Source organism: Hyaena hyaena, unplaced genomic scaffold (assembly GCF_003009895.1).
Source record: "Hyaena hyaena isolate Hyena2069 unplaced genomic scaffold, ASM300989v1 scaffold_22, whole genome shotgun sequence".
NCBI classification, from domain to species: Eukaryota; Metazoa; Chordata; class Mammalia; order Carnivora; family Hyaenidae; genus Hyaena; species Hyaena hyaena.
The window spans coordinates 3995909-4003574 of record NW_024080654.1 but is presented as its reverse complement, the minus strand read 5'-3'; the positions used below and the strand labels follow the sequence as shown (position 1 = coordinate 4003574).

The 7666-nt window shown below is 52.1% G+C and overlaps 2 long non-coding RNA genes across 2 annotated transcripts; one reads left to right on the top strand and one right to left on the bottom strand.

Annotated features, from left to right (window-relative positions):
- Window positions 1-55: 55 nt before the first annotated feature.
- Window positions 56-1831, bottom strand: LOC120228366. The gene is made up of 3 exons (XR_005527477.1): window positions 1580-1831; window positions 1003-1237; window positions 56-419 (listed from the first exon to the last, which is right to left on the bottom strand). It is a non-coding gene; the product is annotated as an uncharacterized LOC120228366 (long non-coding RNA).
- A 780-nt stretch (window positions 1832-2611) lies between these two features.
- On the top strand, window positions 2612-5256 carry LOC120228363. Its single transcript, XR_005527475.1, has 2 exons — window positions 2612-2738; window positions 3450-5256. It is a non-coding gene; the product is annotated as an uncharacterized LOC120228363 (long non-coding RNA).
- Window positions 5257-7666: the final 2410 nt, after the last annotated feature.

Genomic DNA, 7666 nt, shown 5'->3' with positions numbered 1-7666 from the left:
GCGGCAGTGAGAACACAGAAAGTATAGATCTTCGTGCCCAACTCTTGCGTTTTGTCAGCACGGCCTCTTCTATTTCTCGTAAAAAAAAAAAAAAAAAGTTACAAACTGTCAGGCCTTGAGGTCACTAGGGATAACACAGGGGGTTGGGGTTTCATCCGCTCCTTCGTCCCCCAGCAAGCGCTGCGGGTCACCTTCCCACTGACCGGTGTGACCACCAGTAGAAAAGAGAGCGAGGCTGCTGCTGAAGGCAGGGCCTCTGGGGGGCAGGGTCCCCCCTGCGCTGGCCTTCGAGGGTTCGGTCCATGCTCTTTCTTCTGACCGAGGGCCAGGAGGGGCGGCCCTGATCGCTGGGTTTTCGCCAATCCACGAAGGAAGGAAAGCCTGCTCTTACAACAGTCGTGTGAGATCCGCTCATCTTCCTAGAGAGTAAATACAATCGATGATCGGGGCCTAAAGAAGCCAATTTGGCACATGGGCCAGGCTGCGTCCCCATGATGGGAGAGGCCTGGAAAGGTGAGACAGTCCAGGTCCAGAGCCCCCTTCATGGCAGGGAGCGTCTGAGGGCGTGTGTCCCCCACTCCCCCAGGGAGCAGACCCGATGCGGAGGAAGGCCGACTGCACCTGCTGGGATGCGTATACCTGCCTGGGTGTGTGCTCCTGCCTGGGAGCCTGCACCTGCCTGGGCGCCTGCACCTGCCTGGGCACGTTCACTTGCCTTGGCGCGTATACCTGCCTGGGCACGTGCAGCTGCATTGCGTGCGTGCACCTGCCTGGGCACGTATACCTGCCTGGGCGCGTGCACCTGCCTGAGAGCGTGCACCTGCACAGGGCACGTGCTGGGAAGGGCTGTCTTGGGTCAGGGAAGGGTGGGAAACTCAAGGCTGAGCCTTTCTCCAGCCCTGCGGGGCGCATGAGCCTCATGCAAGGGGAGCTTCGAGGGCTGGGTCTGGCCCGCGCAAGAGGCTGTGGGCTCTGATTAACGCTCCGAGGCCGCACCTGTACCTGTTACCGGACATATGCTTGTCGCTACAGCCATCTGCCGGACTGGCATCTGGCCCACTGGCGCTCGCTGGTGCCAAATGCCTACTTGAGAGGCATGCACCGAAGGTAGGCTTCGCCGGGCCGGCTGGCGTCTGGCGTCCTCTGGGGGAAGCAGCCAAGTGGGACCTGCTTCCTCCTGCAGAAGGCCAAGCCCCTCCTCGTGGTGCTGGAGCTCAGGCACCTCAGCCTTCTGTTCCTGATAGAAAATGATGTGTATTCTCTTTACTACTCGTAACCCTGAAGACGTTTGAATAGTCTCTCAACGCCCCGGGCAGCGCGTGCCCTTCCCACCTACCATGCGGACTCCTGGCGGCACTTGTCACCTGGCCTCCATTCAACATCACACTTCCTGCCCTGTCGCCTCCCTCGCTCAGTCCCTGGTGACCTCAAAGGGAAACGCGGAGGCCAGCACCTCTCAAACCGTCCAGTCCTCCGTGGAAAGAAACTGTCATTTCTACACTCAGGGCAGCGCACACGCATCTCAGAGTTCTAGGGTCAGGATGGCCATATAGTAAGAGATCGCAGAAAGGATTTTTACCGCTCCTTCTCCAGGCATCTCTTCTTAAAAACAGGGCGGGAGAGTCATGGAATTCCCGGAAATGTGTTCTCAGCAGCGCGATGTCCCCATCAGGAGGTGAACGCAGCTCCTTGGCGGGCCCCAAGCCCTTGGCGGGGACAGCTGTCTGTGCGCCTTCAAATGGCTGCCAGACTCACGTGTCTATGGTATGTCTGGGACATAAAAATTTTATGGGAAGAGATTAAGAAAGAAATGTCTGAAAGACTCTGAAAGGGGCAGTGATAGGAAACGTCTGAAGGTCACTGATGCAGGGGGTGGCCACTCGAGAGGCTGTGGTGACATCACAATGGACTGAGCAGGAGACAAAGATGGTAGCGGCTTACATAGGCGAGCTCCTCCCCTCTGGCTCTGAGCCCGCTGCCTGACGAGACAGACCCCGGTCTACTTCCAAGGAGATGACATTCCAGTTGGAAAAAGGAGAGTAAATAACAAGTCAAATATCAGTTAAAAACCAGAAGGACCCACTTAAATAGGTGACGGGGACGTCTTCTCTGAGGAAGGGCCATTTCAGTCAACACCTGAGCAATGAGAAGGAGCCAGCACCCCAGACGGAGGGGGCTACAAACATACTGAAGGGGACAGTGGCAGTGGGGACTGAGAGGGGTCCAGTGCACCCCAGGACGGGGAGGAGGGTTTGCATGCGACTCTGAGACTGTGGGGAAGGGGAGCTCTGCTGTTTGAACACTTTCCTAGGAACACGTGTGCCTCTGGAACCTGAGAATGTGGCCTTATTTGGAGATAGGGTCACTGCCGAGGTCATCAGGGTAAGACCAGGTGGGTGAGGATGGGCCCTGGCCAGTGACTGGCCTCCTGTAAGAAGCAGGAACACCACACACACACACACACACACACACACACACTCGGAAGGGAAGCAGCCATGGGCCTCCGAGTGCCACACACCGGGACACCCAGGGCTCCCTGCCACCACCAGACTCGGGAGGAAGCGGGAGGGCGTGGCTCTGCTGACACCGTGACTTTGGACTTCCAGCCCAGGGGACCACGCGAGAATACTGTGTGGCTGGCAGGCAGCCCAGGAAAAGAAGGGCCCAGCCAGCAGCTCGGCCGGGCCGGGCGCCACGGGGAAGAGTTTGAGTTTCACTCAACAGGCAGAGGGGAGCAGGTAGGATCTGCAGGTAGTGCGGTCCTGTAACGGGGTTTCCATTTAAAAAGGTGTCCACGCTCGGTGGCGGCTCCGAGGACAGCAGGGACGTGGTGGCTGTAGAGGTTCCAGCGGGGCCCAGGGGTGCTGTCCAGGGGCCATGGAGGGGTGGGTGGGCCAGAGATGGGGACAGCCCAACATGAAGCTGGTGGCAGGAAGGTGGTAGCAGTGGAGAGAGGGGTGGGGATGGGGCTGGACTGCAGGGGTAGCGCTGGCCTCGGCCCCGGGTCCCGCAGAAGGTGGCGCTGGCCTCGGCCCCGGGTCCCGCAGAAGGTGGCGCTGGCCTCGGCCCCGGGTCCCGCAGAAGGTGGCGCTGGCCTCGGCCCCGGGTCCCGCAGAAGGTGGCGCTGGCCTCGGCCCCGGGTCCCGCAGAAGGTGGCGCTGGCTTCGGCCCCGGGTCCCGAAGAAGGTGGCGCTGACCTTGACCCCAGGTCCCTCAGGTCCTGAGAACGTCCGTGCGTCCCTCCATCACTGCCGGAGCCAGACCTACTCTTGTTCATTATTACTTCTGTGGCCCCTGGGTCCCCGCCCCACTTCAGATGGGTGGGGGCCTGTGCCCCACCAGCCCCCTCACTCCTGGGGGAGCTTTCCAGGTGGGGCTTGCTCCTTTCTTCCCTGACATTTCACGTAACACAGTTGATTTAATTTTATTTCCTGTTTGGTGTCTTACAGTTCTCATAGTGCCTCAAGGAACTTGGGCAACATTATCAGACGCCTGTTTTGGGGGGATTTGAAGGATCCACTCGCTGCACCCCAACACCTGCTTCCCTGTGCGTCAGTCCCATCCCAGGATGAGGCCTGACCAGGGACCCTCCCGTGCTCAGGCTGACGGCTACCCACATGTTTCAACTTTCATCACAATTGATATTCTTCCATGTGGAGGCAACAAAGAAAATATATAGTTCCCGATACATTGATTTTCTCCAGAAATTTATTGATGATATAAAAGGAAGTTAAGCAAAACATGTCACCTTTACAGTTATTTTAAATATCTTTGTGAAATCGTCCTCTTAAAAAAGATGGGAACGTTTGAGGGCTGAGGCATTCCGTGAGGTGCGGGGTCTCAGTTCCCATGCTGGGTGACACAGAAGCCATCACAGGACACCTGTCCTCTGGAGGTAGTCATTTTCCACGTAGAGCAAAACCTGGAAATGCCAGAGGATTAAGGGTCTTCTGATTTTCTGACCTGGAAGGGCTGATCAGACTCATTTACAGCGACTTGAGTTGGATACGCTGACGTGTAAACAGCTGTTGCCTAATCAAAACCACTGGATCCCAAGAGGCAAACAGAGAAAACTACTGTTTTGGTGCTTGTGGGAACCCATCACATGATTTGAATTCGTTGCTCTGATTGTACAGTCAGCTGTGAAAGCCCCTGACGTGGACACGCAGGTGGGCGTGTGGGGGGAGGGACGTGGGCACAGAACAACCACATTCTTGTTTCGGCACGACGTCGCTTTGCGGGTTTCTCCCCCAGACTAGCTCATGTGGACAAATGATGTCCCCAATGTGCAAAACCTGAGTTTGCAAAGACCCGGAAACTAACAAAAATGAGTGGCTGGAGGAGAAAGAAAGCCTAAATCAATTCAACAAAGTGAAGAGGTGACAAAAAAGGACCAGTGATGTGAAAAATGTGAATTTTTCAATGTGAACATGAATTTCAGTGTCAACGTGAGAAATAATGACATGGGAGAGAAATGTGGGGTCTCAGCCCCTCCCCCCCCCGCCTTGGTCACACCATGTCCTTTCTGAGCATGACCTGTGCTCTGGACACAGGAGGCTGAAATGCAGCCAACTGTACCCTGCCTTGTCTCTGCCTCTGAACGGCACCGACTTTTTTGTTTATGATGGAAATCAGTATGTGAAAAGAAATCAACCTGCCAATATGTTCTTGTTTTTCTCCACCAGCAAGGAGCTCTGCTGATTTTGAAAAGCCAAAAGGAACACGGGCTGCCTCTTATAAGTAAGTCCCCCCAGGAAGTCTCACCTCTGGAAGTCATGCTTTCTTGAGGGACAGTCCAAGCTACTTGGCTTGTCTGACCTTGCAGGGGCTTGAAAGCAAGCCCGTGGGATGGGGTGCCCTTCTTGAGGTGCCTTGGAAGCCACGCTGCGGAGAGCGGGTCGGGCAGGCTCACGGGGTGGGGAGGAAAGTAAACCCCAGCACACTAGGGAGGTCCTTCTGCAAAAAGGGGCTGCCTGCCCGCAGAGACCAGGCACCTTCCTAGACTCTTTCACCGAGCGCCGTGACTGCCGCCTGGCTTACCTATGCAAGTCTGCCAGTCCACAATTACCCAGTCCCCCGGGAGTTTGGGGGGCAGAAGCATGACAGGGTACTCTAATTCTCACAAGCATTTTATTGTACTTTTTAAAATGTAGCCTTCATCTGTCTTCTGCCTATGATTCCCTCTCATCCTGTGCCCCGTTCCACCCTGGCCTTCTCATCTTGAAGGAAGGAAAAATAAATTTACATCAATCTTAGGATATTCTTGCCAGACCTACTCGATTCGATTGTTCAAAGCTCTTGGATTTGTGTATAAATATATATCTCTCTCATAAAAAGCAAAGCCCAAAACCTCAAGCAATTTGAAACACACAGTTAAATGAGTGACAATATTTATCTTTTGGAAACGGCCTTTAAATAAAGACTCAGAGGAAAAACAAAAGAAAAATAATCATTTGGTATATTTCCCCAACATATTGGCTTTTTAATTGTCAGTGTATGCATTCTAGCTTCCGCCAAGAAATCTGCATCTGCGCTTATTACTAAAGATTGAGCGTCACCAGGAAATTCTGTTACTATGGCAAACGCTTTTATGAGAAGAGTAATGAAATGAGGGTAACTCACAAAATGCATGGCTAAAACCCGAAGCCAGGAAAACGGTCTTCGCTCTTGGGCTTTAGAGGAAATAGTGACAATTAAATCAAATATTTAGCAATCACTTGCTAAGTAAACAACGCTATTCTGAGAGCCGTGGGGAAACAAAGGCAAACGAGAGGTCGGTTTTCTGGTCTCAAGGACCTTCCTTTCTAACGGGGAAAGGCAGACATAGTCACACGAGAAGTTAAAGATAAGCTCAAAACAACAGGCAGATGATTACCTTAATATAAGACATGCATGTTTAATTGAGAAATAAATTAGACAGTGGCTTTGAAGGGTGAGGGAGCCAGGATGGGGCCATGTTTGCCCAAGGAAGTCCTTGCTGGGGAAGAGATCTGGGAGTTGACTTTAATGGCGGAAGGCGTTGGGATAGGTCAGAGAGAGTGAGGATTGTGGAGAAGTTAAATTATATATATGACGGCTTAGCGGATTATCTAAAACATGGGGCATCTATGAAGTTAGAGGTGGGATCCTAGATTAAAAAGAGGAATGAGTCTACATTCTGCAACGGAGGTGGGAGTTCCATTTGAAATGCTAAGGGATTTGGATATTATCCTATAGAAGTGGAATAGAAGCTGAAGAGTTTTGATGGGTTTTGGTTTCCTTCTTCTCTCCAAAAGATGACAGCTGTCCAGTGATGGCAGTCAGTATTGGCAGCGGGGAGCGGAGGCAGTTCTAATTCAGTAGTTCATTTACTCGTCATCCAGTCTTGTTCTAGCTCCGGCTAGGAGGTTGGCAAACATGTTTCTGAAGTGTGTTACACTTGGTGTTTCCAGGCTATCCCAGTATAGCCCAGCCTCTCCAGGGTTTGGGCTTTCTGCCAACAAGCCCCAATCTGTCCATGAATCAACTTTCAACGCCTGCTGCAGTAACTCCCCAAAGCTTACTGCCCACCTGCTTGAACCCGCTGGTTTCCAGGGATACAGACATGGTCCGCCCCTGGTCCCACCAGGCAGCCACTGCCTGTCAAGAGCAGTTCCTGGCTTTTGTGTGGAGGGCATACACACCGCACACATCCTTGACCATCTTCAGACAATCTCCTGGTTGCCACTCACCTCTCCAGATTCACGTTTCCACAAGCCTATCGCTAGAATGGTCAAGTCTTGTCTTGATTACGCTTCCATAGCTGGATGCTTAGACATAAGGAATCCTCTGTCTGCACCTGGGGCTGTAGCTCAGCTTTTGTCCACCTAGTGCCCCATAGCTAGCCAGGCGAGGCCAAGGAATAGAGGTATAAAGCAGGGCATTAAGAGCATTAAACTTGCTATTGTATAAAATGTATTAGAAAGTAAAAAATGGTAGCAAGGAATCTAGTTAAGAGGAGTTAAATGTACCATGAGGGAGAAAGCCCTGGGCACGGGAGATCATAAAGGGACAGAAAAGGAAGTAAGAGAAATGAAAGAGAAAAAGAAAAAAAAAAAGAATGGGGAAAGGGCTGGGGGCCTCCTGGCCCCGAAGAACAAGAAAAGGGGTGTCAAAGGGCCTGGAGAGCTGCTTGTGTGAAGGACAGAGGCAGGGAATGAGGGCACCACCAGCACAGATGGGGAAGCAGAAGGGACACTGAACATCGGTACATTGAATTTAATTCCACAATATAATAAAAGTGGGACTTTTCCTTGATGCCTTACAGTGAGAGAGGTTGCTAGTGGGCGGTTTTGTCAGTGAACAAGTCAGTAAGAGATAAAAAAGTGAGTTTAGAGAACTGTTAATATTTAAGTAGAAGTCGAGGGAGGGAGGGAGAGGAAGCAAAGCCAATAAAGAGAGAAGTAAAAGCCAAAGAGGGTTGCAATTAAACCAAGTTATTTTAAAGTCACAAAAGTCAAATAAATAGCCCAAATTTAAGTGGAAATATTGCTGTTATGTCAAATGGTCTTGAGAGGTCACAGTGAATGCAGAAAACACGGAACACAGGCGTGAGGAACTCACTTAGGCTCACCGGTGCAATCCCTCTCTGGTGATGGAGACAGAAACGAGACTATGCTAGCCGAGAAGTCAACAATTATAAGTAATC